Below are 21,795 nucleotides of genomic sequence, written 5' to 3' on the forward strand. Positions count from 1 at the left end.
AAATATTATGGATTTTGTTTTTGCTTGAACAGTATCTACCACTCCATAACTAAGAACATTCTTGTTGCTATCTTTTCTATATTTCCAGTATTTACTCTTTTCTTTAGAGCTAGAGCCTTGCGATGTTACTTTCGAAAGTGATATATCTCCCTTTTTGATAAGTACATCTTCCATTCTGAGGGTGTTATCTACCATTTTGTTGAATGAAGGGTACACTTGCATCTGGACACTATATTTCAATTCAGGGACTAAGTTGTTGACGAAGACATCCATTTTCTCAAGATCTGGGATAGTCCATGAATATCTAGAGAACATCTTTCTCCATCATTAGAGGAAAGTGAGAAAGGGTTCTCCTATCTTTTGTCTGGTATTGCAAAGCTCTATCATAGTTTCTAGGTGATGAATATTGTATGAGTATTGTTGTAAAAATAGCTGCATTAGTTCTTCAAACATTTTTATCCCTTTGGGTAGACTTGCGAACCATTCCATTGCTTGACCTCCTAAACTCCTTGGGAAAAGGTGCATGAGGTACGTTTGATCGTGCATGAACTCCATACAAGTGGCACAGAACTCTCTGACATGATCTTGAGGATCTGAGGTACCATCATACTTGTCAAATTTTGGTATCTCAACTCGTGAAGGAAATGGATACATGTAAAGGTTTTTGTCAAATGGGAATGGGCATAATGTGTCCGAAGAATATTGTTTTGGTGTTTTATCTTTATTTTCTATTCTTGTGACCGCAATTGTTTTCTCATTTTTCCCCATGGTGTCTCTTCCTCTTTAGCAAGGAGGACCTTGACATTATAACCAGTAGGGAGTTTGGCACCTTACTTTTCTAATTCTAGGAAATAGTCTTCTTTTTCCCTAGCCATGATGACCTTCATCATATTTGAAAATTCTTTATTATTTTGACATCTATGTACTTCATCTTTAGGAGGTTCAGGAAGCTCAGACTCAGTTGACGAATTGCTATCAGTGGCATGATTGTTGAAGTCATTGTGATTGTTTTGTTTATTAGCTTCTCTTCCTTGTCTTTCCCCAAACATGATAGGAGATAGGGGCTGATCGAAGATTGGTATATCATAAACTAGTATCTGTGATGAGGATGGTATCTGTGATGAGGACGGTTTATTGTAAAAGGGGTTTTCTTTGAAGAATGGATTGTCTTTGGTCAAAAAGGGGGTTTCTTTTTCTTTGTCCTTTTTGTTGCGAGAACTTCTGGTTTGAATAGGCATTTCCAACTAATAGGACCGAGAGCGAGATGTGTTGCAGAAGTCAACATCAAATTGTAGCTAGTTTTTTGTTTAACGTAGTAATTAAGAGAAGTAACTTAAGATCTGGTCTGGTTTCAGGAATGATCTATCCTGTGTAAGATGTTATCCAAGTTGACTTAGGTTTGATAAAATGTTCGTTTGAACTAGCTTAAAGATGATCAACAAAATTGTGCAACGCAACGGCAGAGGTACACTATCAAGGTTGTTTATGCTCAAGAGGATGGTAACCAATTTTAGGCTCGCTGTAGACTGTTTAGACAATTTTGACAATTTTGACTGATAAGATCAGGAATTTGTATGACAGAGGATTGGACAGAGATGAGATTTTGACAGACAGAGTTCCAATGACTTACAACTACTAGTTTTTTATAAGGATTGATGTTTTAATGACTGACAGAGACCAGTTTCGACACAGACAAAGTTTATCACTAATTTTGTTTGTTGTTTTCTCTAGTTTTGGTATTCCAGTTTTAGTTTTAGGGATGAAAACATAGAAAACATCCAAGATATATAATAATTCAATCATAGCACAATAACCCTATGGAAGTTGGCTTAGAGAAGAAAACCTTTGCTTGCTGACTTAGGTACACACCCAATAGCTAATCAAAATACAACTGTTGAGTCTCATGCAATGGATTCTCAACACCGTATTAGCTGACTCCAAATGTTAATGGGGGCATGATATGGCAAGTGTCTTGGGAGAGTTACTATCTCTCTTGCATAAAGATTATCAACCTTTCGGAGGTGAATCGGGTAGCTTCTATCTTATAGTTCTTAGTCAGAAATTCCATTTGAAATTACCCCTTGAAGTCACACAAGCATGATTGAAGCCTATAGCCCAACAAAGTACCAAAATAAGTTGTAGTCACGTAAACATGATTGAGACTGCGAGGTCGTACAAAATGCTCGATATGAGAGATCTCAAAGAGAAAACTCAAATAATCCCATCCTTTGAGACTTTAATCACTAGAGGCCTATTTATTATAGTGAGTTGGAATGCTCAGGTCTAGCTATACTCACTTGGGTTGTTCTCATAGGGTGATTACTTTTTCCTAGTGTGACAAGCCCGCTAAAGGTACACAAATCTCAAAACATAGAAAAAAGCTTCGAGGGTCTAGATTTCTGATTGTCTATAAAAGACAAAAGCATACTCTCCTACCTCTTAGATTTTTCTAAAAACATGAAAGACATATTTTTTCTTTAACTAGATAGCAATTTAAGTGCCTAAGAAAATACTAAATGAATACACAATGTTTAGTCGATTCTCCTTAGGCAACCTACAAAACCAATATGTCAGTAGTCATTTTCTTCTTGATTCTTTGGCAAGCATATGTTTGATTGCTAGATTCTTTGACAAGCATCCTAAAAACATTAAAAGCCAAAAATTAGTTGCCAAAATAACATAAAAAAATAATCAAAAGAAAATTCTATCATGTAAACTGTAAATTAAACTAATCTAACAAGAATTTCCATTTTATGACTATCCTCGTTATGACAATTTTTGATAGTACTGCACTCTGTCATTTATAACTTTTGAACCAGAAATAAGTTGGATAATTGCTTCAATGGAAATGTGGGAAACTTAGTTTGACAAAATATATAAAATTTTTGGTTAGATCCAACAGTTCAATAAAACATTATGCCCTCCAAACCAAGACCATTTTTGACTGTCACAGAAGAATAAGTAAAATGACAGTCCTACACTCTGTCAATCATAACTTTCAAAATCAAAATATTTAGGAAAATCCGTTCAATGAACCTGTAGAAAACTTGGTTTTCAACAACATATCAAAAATTGGTTGAGATTCAACAGTTAAATAAAATGTTATGCTCTCCAAACTGAGACCCTTTTTTGACTATCATAGAAGAACAAACAAAAATAAAGATTTTTATCTACAAATTTAACACATGTTTATTAGTTATGAAAACCAAACATTAAATTTGTTCAAGAAACATTACAAATCTTGTAGTTGTGGGTTTGAGCCCCACGGTGGGCACTAGATATGTGTGTGTGAAAAGTGGTATGAGAATCTATAAGCACAACACTTCAATCAAGTCATTATATGCATGGTTAATCAGATATAATCAATGAATAAATAAACCATAACAAATCGACCCATTGCCTTCTAAAAGATGCGAGTATAAGATTGATCTAAGATTATAAGCAATACCAGTGACTAGACAACATCAAGGTGAAGGATTTTATCTATATGAACATGATGAATGCTAGATGGATGCAATATTAATCTAACAAGATTTAAGCAATATTAAGCTAAATGATTTAATTAATATGAAATAATTAATATGCAATATATCAATGAGTCTAGAGCAAAAATAGTATAGTAACAATATATTCTCCATCCTCTTTTTGAATGAGAGATGAGCTCGAATTTATAGAAAATTCAAAAAGAAACCAACGGCTCAGATCAACTGAAGATGAGCAGTCAAGATTTTCCAAAAGGAAGCACAATCCAGGTGAATTGATGTGATTGGATGCTTTTCTCAATTTTAAAGGAAATTGAACTAAAATTAACATTAAATCAAGAAAAAACTAATTTAAAGGAAATTGAACTAAAATTAAGATAAAATCAGGAAAAAAATGATTTATTATCAATTTCATTCAATATTAATATTTAATTGTTTTAATTGCTTTCTTTGAGATTATTTATCAATTTTTATTATGCTTTTCAAGATTATCTCCAATTGATTTCTTTTCTCAAATTTTAATTCTTTTTTGTCAATTAATTCCTATTTTGATTTATTTCCATTTTTAAAGATTTGTGCTCATAATTGATTTATTTAATTGAATTAATTCCTCTTTCTTGATTTGTTTCCTTTTTTGAAGATTTATGGAAATTTGATTTATTTAATTAAATATGCTAGGATATTTAATTAAAATAAATAAGATAATTGTTTAAAATGATTTACTTGGAATGATTAATTAATTAAATAGATATTTAATTAATATTGAGTGATTGATTTGCCATGTGACATTGGATGATTAAAGAATTAATTGTGTGCTCAAGATTGATTTAGTTGCCTTTGGTTAGGACCTTGGTGACTTGAATTCCAAACGTACCCACTCCAGAGAGTCCCACTCAAAATGCTTCCCCATCATGCCAAAATATGGAGAACTTCCAAGAATCCCCTATGCATATGCAAAATCCTATCCCTTCCTTAGAAGTTACTCCATGTCAAGAGGATAATCAAAAAAATGAAGAAACAAATCCCATCATAAATCAAGGTCAAGGCACCAAAACTCTCCAATCCCATCCAATGGTTGAAAAAGATCCTACTTCCCTAGAATCCCATGATGATCTCCTTATACCTTTCCATTTCAAGAGCAAAGAATCCTTCCAAATCCCATTCCTAATCCACTTCCTAAGCAAGATCATGATGCCTCTTCCACCTTTTCAAATGATCATATTTAGAATGAAGAGTCAAACACCCTTCCTACTCTATCCAATGATCCTATTCCATGTCAAGATCAAAGTATCCCTTCATCTCCTTGTCATAATCCTCCATGTTCACCTCAAAAATCCATAATACCCATAAAGCCCTCTCACGATCCTATTATTCCTTGCAAGACACCTCCACCTCAAAATGAGCTTGCCTCTAGCATCCAAAGTAAGAAGAAACCCTTTGTTAAAAAGATCTTTCAAAGCATGCATTATCAAAGAAAATGGTTAGACATTCATGAACGAGGTATATTAGAATCCCCTACTATTAAAAAAAATGTTAAAGGTCATGGCCTCAGGGAAATTTCTCAAGATGTTGTTATGTCTCATAAATCCTACATTTCTCTAGTTAAATCCAAATACATGCTTTCCCCATCATCACTTCCATCCATTCTAGGTCCCTATATCCCTCCATCCCTTATGTAGGATCAACAAAGGCACACATCTTTAAGTACCTTCCATCCATCTAGAAGACCTCCATATCATTCCTATCTATCCACGCATCTCCCTCCAAACGATTTGGATGCCAAGCATAAAAGTCATAAGTCAAGCAATCCACGTGCATTCAAGGATCAACATGTCCCAGCTAATCAACATGTCAAAACAAAGCAAAATATGATCCAAAAAGGAAAAGAAAAATACAAAATGCCACAAAGGCCAACAAGGAAAGAAGAAAAGTCAAAAGTTATATGGGTTCCTAAGGCACTTATACAAGCAATGCGCCCTAAGGAACTACAAAAGCATGAAAAATCAAAAACCATGTGGATCCCTACATGGCTGCTTAAAGCACAATAGTCTAAAGAAAAATCAAAATTGGCATCCAAAATTATTGTTCCTCCATCACCTCCTTCATCCATTTTGGGTTCTTGTGCCCCAAAATCTGTAACCTTTCCTCCATCCAAATCTCAAAATATGAGATTCACTTCTCTTCCATATGTCCACCATCCCTCAAGGTGTGTGCCAATGTTGATCTTTCCAACATTTCCATCTAGCCATACAAAATTCTTCCAACATCCCATCCATTATCCAACACCTCTTTTTCACCCTTCCATCCCTCTTATCCAATCCTTTGCATAAGTCCTTGCCTAGTTTCATTTTATTATCCTACCAACATCTTTGAGCATACATTCATAGCCATTGCCTATTGTAACTCATATTCTAAGGGTAACATCCAACGCAGTGAGACATTGGGCTCCTTCTTCCATCTTCTCTCATGCCTCCATTATCTTCCAAAAGAAAAAAAAGATGGGAAAAAGTGAAAAAAAAAAAGAAGTAAAGAGAAATAAATTCATCCTTGTGTGAAAACCACTTCTTGTGGCGTCTTGGACAAGTACCATGATGAAAACTTGGTAAGGCATCATGCGTAATCCATTATCCTTTTGCACTTTACACTGGGGGCAAGTTCCATCCATGTACATCCATCTATTATCCATCTTCCTCCATTATCCTTCATCCTCCATTATCCCTCATTCGCTCTATCTACATTCATATCTATTTTCCATCTTTGATCTTGACAATGTTAAGGATCTTTACAGGTTTTGTATGTCTTATATATTGCACTTGATCCAAACCCTTTAGCTCCTATCCATTTCTTGCTTACATCCTTCATTACCACCTTTGATCTTGATTATCCTAACTACTTCCTATCCAGATCTATTCCTTGATCTTGATCAACACTATGGACAAGATGCAAAAACATGTTTTCCACAAACCTCTTGACATGACCACTTATTTGGACCATATGGCTTTGTTACACTATATCCTTGCTTCGCTGCACTATATCCTTGCTTTACATCACTAAAATCCTTGCTTTACATTGCTAAAATCCTTGCTTTACATTGCTATATATGGACCCTATACTTGGATTAATGTTGTGAGATAGTCCTTGAAAGCATCCACCATCATTTGCTTATCCATTCATGTACTCAAAATCCCTTTTGCCTTGCTAGACACTAAGGGAAAATATTAAAAAATCCTAAAAAATCATAAAATGTCCTGAAGAAATCCTAAAAATCAGAAAATGTCCTAAAAAAATCCTAAAAATCATAAAAATTCCTAAAGAAAAGAAAAAAAAAAAAAGGGAAAAGAAAAATAGAAGGAAAAAAAGGAAAAAAAAGACAAAGAAATTTCCTTGGTGAAAACCTAGTAAATAGGCACCTCGGTAAAAAAAATATAAAAAAAAAAAGAATCTCTGCCAAGCAGGTGAAAACCTAATAAACAGGCACCTCTTGTACTCAAGCGCTCCATCTATCAATGCAATGTTGGCATTCTCTCTTTCCTACACATTTTCTTTGGCTTGTACATATTTCAATCACTTTTGTGACATCCTGGTTCATTGGAACCTTCATGGCTTGAAACCGATCAATGTCCTAGTCTTAGGTAATCAACCAAGCACATTACATGTCCTAAGCAGTATCAACCAAGTCAACCTTATGTCAGTGAAACCTGGTCATCCACTCCAAGTCAGTCACCTGTCTCCTGACTACTGAAGAGTTTTATCACTGAGTAAATAAGAAAAACAACATAACAAAAAAAAATCACTAAACAGTTTGAGCTATGCAAGAAAATTTTATTTGTGTGTTGTCTTTTATATTGGTTTTTGATTATCATCCCTCTAAGTAACTTGAGGAAGTCTATCTTGACTAAGAGGAGTAAGGATTGGGGGCATAATATTTTCTTGTTTACTGCTTGAAGGAATAATCCCAATGATCTGGAAACATCTAAATTAGGTGGGTGTCTGTGATAAGAGCCTTCACATCAAGGTGGAATCACCTCACATACCTCGACTCTATTTATTTGAATGCTATAGGGAGGTTTCCATCATTTCTTTGTTTGTTTTGAGGGAATTTCTTCATTGTGCAATCCACATCCATGCGTAATCTATCAAAGGATATGAATGAGAAAAATGGGTCATTGCGGACAAGATAATTAATATTGCACATGAAAAGAAATGAACTCTATTCTACCTACTAAAATTGTAAAACACTCAATGATGACAATTAAGTTGTTCAAATCCAGTGACTAGGTTTAGGTTACATCTCATTTTGCATTTCATTCTGCATCCCGTGAATTTAGAGTGATTTCAGTCTAGTAACAATGCTTTCTCTTTGTCTTTTGAATGAGAGTTGGAGCATCATCATTTCTTCGCTAAGTGGTCTCTTTTCATCATTTCTCTGATTGAGTACTTGTGTTTTAAGATGTTAGCTGCATACATGAGCATTTCATATAGCTTCATAAATTCACTATAGTTCATTTGCACTCATATTATTGCATAGAAAAATGAAAACATTGCATCATACACTATCACTCATTTACATTCATCTTATTGCATTGAAAAAAAGAAAAATAAACATTTGCATTACTAGTTACTCATTCTCCTCATTTATTTGCATCATCATTTATTTGCATATGAAAAGAAATAAAAATAGACATCCATGATCATTTGCATTCATTCATCTATACTAAAAGGAAATGCATACATATAGAATAAAGCATATAGAACAACATCTCATAACCAATCAATGATGAAATCAAATCATGAGCTTGTATATCGGCTATCCTGAGTCCATTTTCGGGATCAAAATAAAAAATCGAGATCATTTTGCTAGTCAATTTCAAAATTTTGACCACTTAGCGCTCTTTTCATTAAAAGCTCATTCTCTCTTCTAATTGCGCTCAATTTCTCATTAATCAATGTGAATCTCAATTTAATTTCTACAAATCAACTTTGCGCTCAATTTCTCACTAAAATTTCAAAAATTCCTCTAAATCAATTTGTGCTCAAACAACTTATGATCACTCAAAATTGCCTATCATCATGTACCCTTGCTATTTTTTGATTTCATTCCCGAGGAGGCATACTCATGACCTTATGACCTCACATCTTCAAATGTCGAGAAAATTTGTAAATCTTCATCGAAAGTCAAGCAAAAATCTTTTTCAACTAAAGAAAAACAATCAAATAAGATCTCGTCGCTAGGGGCATATTAGTTTCATTGCTTCATATCAAGCTAATATTTGTCTTTTATCTAAATCAATCTCTTTATGTTAATCAATTCCATCACTTTTCATAAAGCCGATTTTTCATTTAAACTCAATCAAGGGTTTAAAGAGTTTATTTGATCACAGTTAAAATAAATAAGAAAATTGTTTAAAATGATTTACTTGGAATGATTAATTAATTAAATAAATATTTAATTAATATTGAGTGATTGATTTTCCATGTGACATTGCATGATTAAAGAATTAATTGTGTGCTCAAGATTGATTTAGTTGCCTTTGGTTAGGACCTTGGCGATGTTATCAAGATTAGGGGCTCATAGTTTAGATGACCATTTTTAGGGTATTACAGTAGCATGTTGAGTTGCTAACATACATGATAGTTCTGACTTACCATTTGCCACATGTCCAAGGACATATCACCCTCCATTTTTGTCCATTAATCATTTTAATTTCCCTTAGCGGTGCCAATTTTTAGAATGTGTCCTTTTTGGAAGTATTCATTACATTTGGCATGTTTTGCATTAGCATTGTATTATTCTAAGAATCATAAATCTTTGGGAAGGACATTATGTCATGTGAATTGTGCCTAGTAGTGTACATGGTAGGGATTTTTGAATCATGCCACTTATGCGCCTTAGTGTGTAATAATCATCACCTTGTGTGAATTAACTCCCCTTGTTGTCACCACATGTCGATACTTGTGTGTGTGAAATGTGGATGGTGTAGTGCCCCACCAGGAACCCTTAAGGAAAACAACACAACTAGGCAACTAAAGGGTGAAATATTTTTTTTTTGTTAAAGACTAAGTGCAATAACTAAAACCATTTCACGTTTAACAACACAGCGGAAGTCTACCATATATTTTCCTAAGGGTAATCAATGAAGATTAATTTCATAGATTATATTAACACCACAGTTAATCCATTTAATTAGATAAATTGAAAACTTAAGTTTAAAACTACACATACATCCAAATTTCATAATAAAGAAATAAAAGTATTCCAATGTATCCAATTTCCATAAAGCATTTAAACATAAGATCAAAACAATAACATTCATTTCACTGACATAATAATATTAAAATATCCATAAATACATGGCTTCCAATAATACCACTGGTTACAAAGATACAATATCAAGGTTACATAAAAGTCTGATACAATGACCACAAGGTCTCAACTGAACAATGATCTCGAACAAGAGCTGGTACATAAACCACAAACCAAGAAACACCAGCGTAGCCTTTCCTCGCCTAAATATACGATCCAGAACATCTGATGGGAAGTGGCACTACCACCTGACCATGTGATCCCGAAATGGAACCACCCCACCGTGCTAGGAGATAGTAGAAAACCCTCAAGTAGTCAAAGTAAGACAAGTACAAAAGGACTACAAGACTCAGCAAACATCCATGTGACTCAACTCACAAAACACAAGTGACTCTAAGAAGAGAGTGTCATCACAAAGCTTCATGGTTACCATGGTACAACCTCCATAGGTCCTGGCCCCCATCCTTGGGTTTCTCTTGGTAACCTCTCCTGAGCCTCCGGTTCCAACTAAGAGTTATGTGGACCCTACAAATCCTTTCGTGAAGACAAGGTGGTAAGTTTGCCATTCCAGGCCTTCTCGTAACATTATGAGCCCTATACAAGCACTCACCTATGCATGAGGTACACTTGTCTTAATTAATATTTATCTCACTCCCCCCCCCAATATATTATTATGTTATCACTTTTTAACTAGCTTTCGACAGGTTATCCTGTCATCCACTTTGGGCACGGCCCCCGCTCAAAAGCCACTTTCTCTCCTAGGACACTAAAAGGGAATGTTTCTCTCTACAAGAACTCTATGATAAAATAGACAACCATAAACAATCCTGACAAAGCCCAGGTGAAGGATACACAATCACTAACCAAAGATTGACCATTTGGATAACAACACACAATGGCTCATATCAAAAAGGTTATACAACAACACTTGGTCTAGGAGATATAACAACATAAGACACAATCACAACAACACAACCAATTTTGCAATGACATTAAGCTTGACCGAGAATAGCATTTACACAAGATCCTATTACAAACAATCTTTTCTCAACACAACCAAAGCATGAATTACTTGCAAATAAAGATTTCCTAGAAAATAAGAAATACAACTATATTTAAATAACTCAATTTGGTCATTTGTCTAATAAAGTTAAATAAATTCACATATGAATTAATCTCCTAATGTGTTTACAAACATAAATATGGGATCTTAATTTAGAAAGTTTTTTCTGAAATAACTAAATTTGAATTAATTATATATAAACTAAAATCTTCAATTATAAATTTCTCACATTTATAATTTAGCAAAACCTTATTTAAAATCCCAAAACATAAAGAAACTATTTTAATTAAAAGTAATATAAAGTAAAGACAACTATATATATATATATATATATATATATATATATATGTATATATATATATATATGTGTGTGTGTATATATATATCTATATATATATATATATATATATACATATATATATATACATATATATATATATATACATATATATATAGACATATATATACATATATACATATATATATATATATATGTATATATATATATGTATATATATATATGTATATATGTATATATAATTAAAACCAATATATTATTATTTTATTTTATTAAATTTTTTTTAAAAAAAAATTTAAACAGAAATTTTAAAAAAAAATAAGAATAATTATCACTATTTGGCTACCCTAAGGTAGCGGTGCTACCATAGGCAGCCAACGCTACCCTTGGGTAGCGCTACTGTCCAAAGGCAATAGAATAGAAACCGCTACCTTTGGGTAGCGCTATTGTCCTATGGTAGCAACCACTACCAAAAGTAGTGGGGCATGGGTTGAGGCATTGCCTCCCCACATTTTTTATAATTAATATTTTTTTTAAAAAAATTTTATTAAATTTTTTTTAAAACATTAAATTATAGTTTTATTAAAAATCATTACAGTAGCATAAATAGACTAAATACCCAATTCAATAAAATTCTTTTAGAATTTTATTCCAATTTTTTTAAAAATTAGATACTCTCATAAACTTAATTCAAAATTATATTTATTTCTAAAGTGATCAACAATTTCCACAAAGATAACTTTATTGAAAAAAAGAACTATTAGAACAAATCAAACAAGAGAGGATAATTTCTCAGGTAAATACCCTTTCTCATAAATCTTGCAATTTCCATGCATCATAAAATCTTGACAAATTTTCTATAATAATTTCTCTTAATTTTCTCAAAATTACATACTTCCCATAAATTAGAAATACACATCAGGCATGGATTTTAAAACAAAACTCGAATTCACCAGAAGAGGGTTTGTATTTGACAATAACTTTACACACACACATCAATTAGAGAAAAATAGAAATATTTACTAAAAACCCACAACTAAGAATTCATCCAACCTGGTATAGCTTTCCTGGAAGAAATCTGTAGAAGAGCCCTAATACTTTCAATAAACTTCCAATAAATTTTTTCACCTAAAATTCTTGACCTATTCCTATGTAACTAAAATAAAGAACTATTCCCCTATTTAAACTAAAATTATAGGTTCAATAGCTTTTTCACAAAAAACCTAAATCTAGAGTAATAATAATTTTTATTTTATTTTCTAAATTTATCACAAAAGATAAGCTAACATGCAATAATTAAAAAACATTATTCTTTCTTTTCTTTTCTCATGCACATTAATTAATTTTCTAAATAAAGAATTAAAACAATATTTTAATTCTAATTAATCCTTTTATTCATTTATTTAATTATAACTTTAAAAAATAATAAATACAATTAATCTAATTTATTTTTCTATTTAAATAGAAATATATTTCTAATACCACACAACTTAATTTAATAATTTCTTTAATTAACTAAATTTATAATCTCAATGCATAAACAAAACAATAATTAGATAATTTCATAAACTTAATTAATTAATTAATTAAATCCACTAAAACACTCAAATTAAACAAATCTCAAGCAATTACCCATAAAAGATAAAAAGACAAAATACGAAGACCGAACTAACTGACAAGACAACCAACTGACGACACTCATACAAGTGTAACTGAGTAAAATAGGGTCAACTACTATCTCCGCCACTTCCATCGGAAAATATAAGGGATGGTCAGACCTATGAAGCGAGGTGGAGACGATACCCTGTACCTACCCGATACTTGTACCTACAATATCCTGCATCACCGAACCACACATGCATATATATACAATATAGAAAAAATGGCATACACACCAATGAAGGAGAATCACGACATTCCCTGTCTCACCGAAATGAGTGAAGGAAAATCGTCCCCTTGCATCCAATACACTCGCAAACACACAACATATAATTACACATTGCATAGATAAAGTAAAATGTCAGTACATAGCAATAATCCATAAAATGCCATAAATCACAAATACTGAAATACTGAAATACTGCAAATAAATTATACATCTCATCTCTAGATAAAGCATAATGTCATAAAAAGCTGAATAATATATCATGGTAATGTATCCACTGTAAACAACCAATAATAAAATGCGAGTCTAATGAGTTCAAACAAGTAGGGGTACTACATTCTCCCCCCCAAAACTAGGCTTACTCCTGGAAGCCTAAAATAAATAAGAATACAGTTCTCTCATCTTTGCTGCATCCTCCCAGGTCACCAAGGTCTCATCATTTGGGTCCCATAGGACCCTTACCTAGTTGATGGTATGACCCCTGAGGATCAAATCCTGATGCTGAAGAATGCGCACGAGCTCCATGGAAAGCTACCCATCCTCGACGTGCAAAGAGTTCCAATCAAGAACATGTGTCACATTTGGATGATAAGGTCGAAGAACTGAAACATGAAAGACATTGTGGATGCAAGATAGACTTGGTGGCAAGGCAAGATGGTAGGCAATAGGTCCTATCCTCTTAAGGATCTCAAAAGGTCCAACAAACTGAGGCACCAACTTAGGACCCTTTCCATAATGAATCAGACTCTTCCGTGGATGCACTCTCAAGAACACACGATCGCCAACAGAAAACTGATGATCTACCCTATGAGCATCTGCATACTTCTTTTGTCTATCTTGTGTTGCTATTAAATTCTCACAAATCCTATCTACCTACTACTCCATCTCTCGAAGAATATCTGGTCCTATAAGCACCCTATCCTCTAACTAATCCCAACTCAAAGGAGTGCGGCAAGGACGACCATACAATGCCTAAAAGGGGGACATACCTATGGAGCTATGATATCCATTGTTATAAGCAAACTCCACTAGATATATATAGTCCTCCTAGCATGACTATTGGTCCATCACATACATGCGAAGCATGTCCTCTAATATCTGATTCACTCTCTTTGTCTGACCATCTGTCTCTGGATGATAAGCTGAACCAAAATTCAACTGAGTCCCCAAAGCATGCTGAAGTGAGGTCCACAATGTTGAGGTAAAGATAGGATCTTTATCAGATATGATCCGCCTTGGAATCCCATGCAATCTCACTACTTCTAAGAAGACTCATTCCACCACTGCTGCCATATAGGAAGCTCGAATAGGAACAAAATGAGCAACCTTAGTCAATCTGTCACTATGACCATGATGGCATCATGACGACATGAAGAGTCGGGCAAACCAGAAATGAAATCCATGGAAATGATATCCCATTTCCAATTTGGTACTAGATTAGGCTGCAAAAGCCCTACTAGGTGCTGATGCTCTGCCTTCACTCCCTGACACTCTAAACACTTTGACACAAAATCAGCAATGTCACATTTCATGCCCGCCCAATGATAAATCTGTCCAAGATCTGCATGCATCTTCTTGACACCTGGATGTGCCGAATAATGTGCACGATGGGCCTCGATCATGATCAAAACATGAAGACCCTCCAAAAGAGGTACATAGATCTATCCATGGTGATGAAGAAGTCCCTTTGCCTCAAGGTTATACCTAGAAAATCTACCCTCCAAAGACCTTGTGGACTCTATCACAACTCTAACATCCTGATACCAAGTATCCTGAGGAAGAACTCCAAGAATTCTCTCTCTCAAGTCTACTCCAAGGGATAATGCTGAAACTTCATGTCACCTATGACTCAAAGCATCTGCTACTACTTTCTCTTTCCCCTGAATATAACAAACCTCAAAATCATATTCGCAAAAGAATTCCATCCATCTTCATTGTCGAGCATTCAAGTTTAGTTGTGTGAATATATATTGTAAACTACAGTGATCACTATGCAGCTCAAACCAATGCCCTAGTAGGAAATGCCACCATCTAACCAAAGCATGAACTACAGCTGCTAGCTCTAAATCATGAACTGGATAGTTCAACTCATGGTTCTTGAGTTTGCGAGATTCATAAGCAACCGCATGTCCATATTGCATAAGTACTGCACCTATACCTTCCAAAGAGGCATCTGTGCATACCATAAAATCTCTAGATGGATCAGGAACTACCAAAATCGGAGCACTGACAAGGATTTCCTTCAAGGTCTTAAAAGCTGCTTCACACTGTTCTAGCCAAACAAACTTCTTCCCTTTTCTCTAAAGAGAAGTAATCGAGTGTCCTATCTGGGAAAAGCCTTCGACAAAGCAATGGTAATATTCGGCCAAACCCATAAAACTCCTAACTTTTGAAATGTTGGTCAGTGCTGGCCAATCAACAAAGGCTTGGATCTTTGAAGGATCCACAGATATACCTTCTCCCAGAATCACATGACCAAGATAGTTCACCTCAGTCTGGAAGAAGTCACACTTTGCTAAATTGGCATAGAGTTGATTTTCCCTTAAGCACTGTAGTACCTGATGTAAGTGACCCTCATGCTCCTCCATAGATCTAGAATAAATCAAAATGTCATCCAAGAATACAATGATGAAATGATCAAGGTAGGTGCGAAAAACCCCATTCATTAAGCTTATGAAAACTAAAGGCATGTTCATCAACCCAAATGGCACCACTGTGAACTCATAGTGACCATAACAAGTACGAAATGCTATCTTATGAATGTCTGCATCTTGAATGTGCAACTGATGGTATCCAGACTTCAATTCAATCTTAGAGAACACCTTGGCTCCCTTAACCTGATCAAAAAGGTCATCTATACGAGGCAATGGATATCATACATAGGGATATTGGCCTCTGTACTCCAACAATCTCCACTTCTATGCCAAGGTCATCTAAACACACTACTATCTTCTTGCAACAATCAACCCGAGTACTATGAGATGATAGCCAATCCATCCCCAATACAACTCCATAAGAGCCCAAAGGAATAATCTGAAGGTCAATTGAAGTAACTCTAGTTCCTACTCTCAACTCACAATTGGAAACAAAGGCATCTATAGAAACACGGACACCTGTAGCCAACTCTACTTGCCACCTATCTGGCTGCTTAGCAGATGTAAGTTTGCACCACTCCACAATGGAAGAAGAAATAAAAGAATCTGAAGCACCAGAATCAAAGAGTACAAAGATAGGGGTTCCATGCAACATACCTGCTGCCTCAATGACTGTACCCTAATGATCATGATGGTGGTCATCTATCGCTGCAAATACTCTATGGGATCTCCCTGCATCTCCCACTATAGGTTCAGATGTCCCTGGCCTCTGACTACCTATGTTGTGGACATTTTGAGGGCACTGTGGAACTCTGTGACCAAACTGCCCACATGAGAAGCAAGCTCCTCTATTACTTGTCGGTCGACTCGATTGCTGGAAACTTCCCTGACTAGGGGCGTGAGATGCACTCTGTGAGGCCTGCCCTATAGGGCCCTTTTTGCCCCTCTTCCAGTGCCTATCCTTCTTATACTGAGAATTACCACCTTGTTGGCCCTAGAACTATTTTGGTTTTGACTGTTGCTGCTATTGTTGCCCACTCTTAGTGGGTGCTTGAGGAGTTCTAAATGGTGTAGCTAACTGGGACTGATTTCCCTGAGCTTTATTTGCACTAGTAGGTACACTTCCTATCTGCACACTTGTCTGACCACGAAGTGCACGACTAAGGTTCAGCTCAACTAATCTGGCCTTCACCACGGCTATCTCCATTGAAGCTAGCTTGAATACCCTCACACCTCCACTGATACAATCGTTCAAACCTCTTAGGAAATGTTGGACAAGCATAGCCTCGTAATTACCAATTCTGGCATATTGTTTGAGCTCATAGAACCTGTACTCATACTAGTCTACTGTCATCTCATATTGATGCAAGGCATAAAACTCATCTACTTGAGTCTGCCTCCATAGGGGTGAGAGAAATCATGCCCTGAATCTCTCTAGAAATAGTTCCCATGTGATGGTGTTAATGCATACACTGATCTTCTCCTCCTCTAATCTCTACCAGATTGAAGCAAATTTATTTAGATGCATAATAGCACATCTTGCCTTGGTGTTACTGATGTATGGAAACATAGCAAAACACTGGTCCAAGCCAATAAGCCAAGTCTTTGCCTCAAGATCAGTACCCATACCATCAAAGTAAGGAGGATTGGACCTCATCAAGTCCTTTATGTGACCCAAGGAAGGTGGATCCTGGACAATTGGAATCTCCCCTCGCCTTGGTGATCTCTCTCTCTCTCTTTCCTCTGGAACCTGTTGAAGCGACTCTTCAACCTGAGCATAATAGGCTGCTCAAACTCAGCCCTTTGGCCTAACCTAGCCAGAACCTCCTAAAACATCTGTCTTAGCTCTTCCCTTTTGGAAACATGTTCTGTTGCATGTTGAGAGTTTTGATGAATAGATTGTTCTTGCTCTTCATGAACTGACTATTCTGCCTCAACACTCACATGAGTGGGTGGTCGTGAAGGACTATGATGGTTAGAACCATGGCCCCATCCTCCACCTCTACCTCCTTTGTGATGACCCGTATGGCCACCTCCTCTAGCTTTCCTAGCCATGACCTAATACCATAAAAGAGAAAATGGTTAAGATCCATACCAAGGATAAGACATGAGAGATACAAACATTTATGACCTAAGCAAGATGGTCAACAAAAAGGCACACTACAAACCCAGAGTACCCTGTGTTGAAACTTGGGCTCTGATACCAAATGTAGTGCCCCACCAGGAACCCTAAAGGAAAACAACACAACTAGGCAACTAAAGGATGAAATATTTTTTTTTGTTAAAGACTAAGTGCACAAACTAAAACTATTGCACGTTTAACAACTTAGCAGAAGTCTACCATATGTTTTCCTAAGGGTAACAAACAAAGATTAATTTTGTAGATTATATTAACACCACAATTAATCCATTTAATTAGATAAATTGAAAACTTAAGTTTAAAACTACACATACATCCAAATTTCATAATAAAGGAATAAAAGTATTCCAATGTATCCAATTTCCATTAACCATTTAAACATAAGATCAAAACAATAACATTCATTTCACTGACATAATAATATTACAAAATCCATAAATACATGGTTTCCAATAATACCACTGGTTACAAAGATACAATATCAAGGTTACATAAAAGTTTGATACAATGACCACAAGGTCTCAACTGAACAATGATCTTGAACAAGAGCTGGTACATAAACCACGAACCAAGAAACACCAACGAAGACTTTCCTTGCCTGAAGATACAATCCAGAACATTTGATGGGAAGTGGCACTACCACCCGACCATGTGATCCCGAAATGGAACCACCCCACCATGCTAGGAGATAGTAGAAAACCCTCAAGAAAGCAAAGTAAGACAAGTACAAAAGAACTACAAGACTCTGCAAACATCCATATGACTCAACTCACAAAACACAAGTGACTCTAAGAAGAGAGTGTCATCGCATAGCTTCATGGTTACCATGGTACAACCTCCATACGTCTCGGCCCCCATCCTTGGGTTTCTCCTGGTAACCTCTCTCGAGCCTCTGGTTCCAACTAAGTCTCATGCGGACCCTACCAATCCTTTCATGAAGACAAGGTGGTAAGTTTGCCATTCTAGGCCTTCTCGTAACATTATGAGCCTTGTACAAGCACTCACCTATGCACGAGGTACACTTATCTTAATTAATATTTATCTCACTCCCCCACAATATATTTTTATGTTATCACTTTTTAACCAACTTTTGACAGGTTATCCTATCATCCACTTTAGGCACGGCCCCCACTCGAAAGCCACTCTCTCTCCTAGGACACTAACAGGAAATGTTTCTCTCTACGAGAACTATATGGCAAAACAAGCAAACATAAACAATCCTAACAAAGCCCAGGTGAAGGATACATAATCACTAACCAAAGATTGACCATTTGGATAACAACACACAATGGCTCATATCAAAAAGGTTATACAACAACACCTAGTCTAGGAGATATAGCAACATAAGACACAATGACAACAACACAACCAATTTTGCAATGAAATTAAGCTTGACTGAGAATACCATTTACACAAGATCCTATTACAAACAATCTTTTCTCAACACAGCCAAAGCATGAATTACTTGAAAATAAAGATTTCCCAGAAAATAAGAAATACAACTATATTTAAATAACTCAATTTGGTCATTTGTCTAATAAAGTTAAATAAATTTACATATGAATTAATCTCCTAATGTGTTTACAAACATAAATATGGGATCTTAATTTATAAAGTTTTTCATGAAATAACTAAATTTGAATTAATTATATATAAACTAAAATCTTCAATTATAAATTTCTCACATTTATAATTTAGCAAAACCTTATTTAAAATCCCAAAACATAAAGAAACTATTTTAATTAAAAGTAATATAAAGTAAAGACAACTATATATATATACATATATATTAAAACCAATATATTATTATTTTATTTTATTAAATTTCTTTTAAAAAAAATTAAAATAAAATAAAATTATAAAAAATAATAATAATCATCACTATTTGGCTACCCTAAGTTAGTGGTGCTACCATAGGTAGCCAACGCCACCCTTGGGTAGCGCTGCTGTCCCAAGGCAGTAGCCGCTACCTTTGGGTAGCACAGCTGTCCTATGGCAGCAACCACTACCAAAAGTAGTGCGGCGTGGGTTGAGGCATTGCCTCCCCACATTTTTTATAATTAATTTTTATTTTTTTTTAGATTTATTAATATTTTTTTTAAAACATAAAATTACAGTTTTATTAAAAATCATTAGGACAGCATAAAAAGACTAAATACCCAATTCAATAAAATTCTTTCAGAATTTTATTCCAATTTTTTTAAAAATAGATACTCTCATAAATTTAATTCAAAATTAAATTTATTCCTAAAGTGATCAACAATTTCCACAAAGATACCTTTATTGGAAAAAACAACGATTAGAACAAATCAAACAAGAGAGGATAATTTCTCAGGCAAATACCCTTTCTCATAGATCTTGCAATTTCCATGCATCATAAAATCTTGACAAATTTTCTATAATAATTTTTCTTAATTTTCTCAAAATTACATACTTCCCATTAATTAGAAATACACATCAAGCATGGATCTTAAAACAAAACTCGAATTCACTAGAAGAGGGTTTGTATTTGACAATAACTTTACACACACACATCAATCAGAGAAAAATAGGAATATTTACTAAAAACCCACAACTAAGAATTCATCCAACTTGGTATAGCTTTCCTAGAAGAAATCTGTAGAAGAGCCCTAATCCTTTCAAGAAACTTCCAATAAATTTTTTCACCTAAAATTCTTGACCTATTCTTGTGTAACTAAAATAAAGACCTATTCCCCTATTTAAACTAAAATTCTAGGTTCAATAGCTTTTTCACAAAAAACCTAAATTTAGAATAATAGTAATTTTTATTTTATTTTCTAAATTTATCACAAAAGATAAGCTAACATGCAATAATTAAAAAACATTATTCTTTCTTTTCTTTTCTCATGCACATTAATTAATTTTCTAAATAAAGAATTAAAACAATATTTTAATTCTAATTAATCATTTTATTCATTTATTTAATTATAACTTTAGAAAATAATAAATACAATTAATCTAATTTATTTTTCTATTTAAATAAAAATATATTTCTAATACCATGCAACTTAATTTAAAAATTTCTTTAATTAACTAAATTTATAATCTCAATGCATAAACAATACAGTAATTAGATAATTTCATAAACTTAATTAATTAATTAATTAAATCCACTAAAACACTCAAATTAAACAAATCTCAAGCAATTACCCATAACAGATAAAATGACAAAATACGAAGACCGAACTAACTAACAAGATGACCAACTGATGACACTCATACGAGTGTAATTGAGTAAAATAAGGTCAACTACTATCTCCTCCACTTCCATCAGAAAATATAAGGCACACTCAGACCTATGGAGCCAGGTGGAGACGATACCGTGTACCTACCTGGTACTTGTACCTACAGTATCCTGCATCACCGAACCACACATGCATATATATATAATAGGAAACACAACATACACACCGATGAAGGAGAATTGCAACGTTCTCTATCTCACTGAAATGAGTGAAGGAAAACCGTCCCCTTGCATCCAATACACTTGCAAACACATAACATATAATTACACATTGCATAGATAAAGTAAAATGTCAGTACATAGCAATAATCCATAAAATGACATAAATCACAAAAACTGAAATACTGAAATGCTGCAAATAAATTATACATCTCATCTCTAGATAAAGCATAATGTCATAAAGATCTGAATAATATATCATGGTAATGTATCCACTAAAAACAACCAATAATAAAATGTGAGTCTAATGAGTTCAAACAAGTAGGGGTACTATAGATGGACCTATTTTAAATGTCACCACGTTCCATTTTTGGCTAATTATTGGGAGTTTTGTAAGTCCTTTGTTCTCTTTTCTCATCTAAGGATCCCTAGTCCTTCTTTGAGATTTTGGCTTTGTGGCCTTCTGCTTCAGCCTTTTGTCTAGGCAATTATGGAATATAAGATGATCAACTAGAGAATCTTGGGCTTCTACACTAGGTGGGAATTCCCAACTTCCAATGCCTTCACTCTAGACTTGATGAAGTTGATTTTTACCTTGGATAGTA

Source organism: Cryptomeria japonica, chromosome 9, assembly GCF_030272615.1.
Source record: "Cryptomeria japonica chromosome 9, Sugi_1.0, whole genome shotgun sequence".
NCBI classification, from domain to species: Eukaryota; Viridiplantae; Streptophyta; class Pinopsida; order Cupressales; family Cupressaceae; genus Cryptomeria; species Cryptomeria japonica.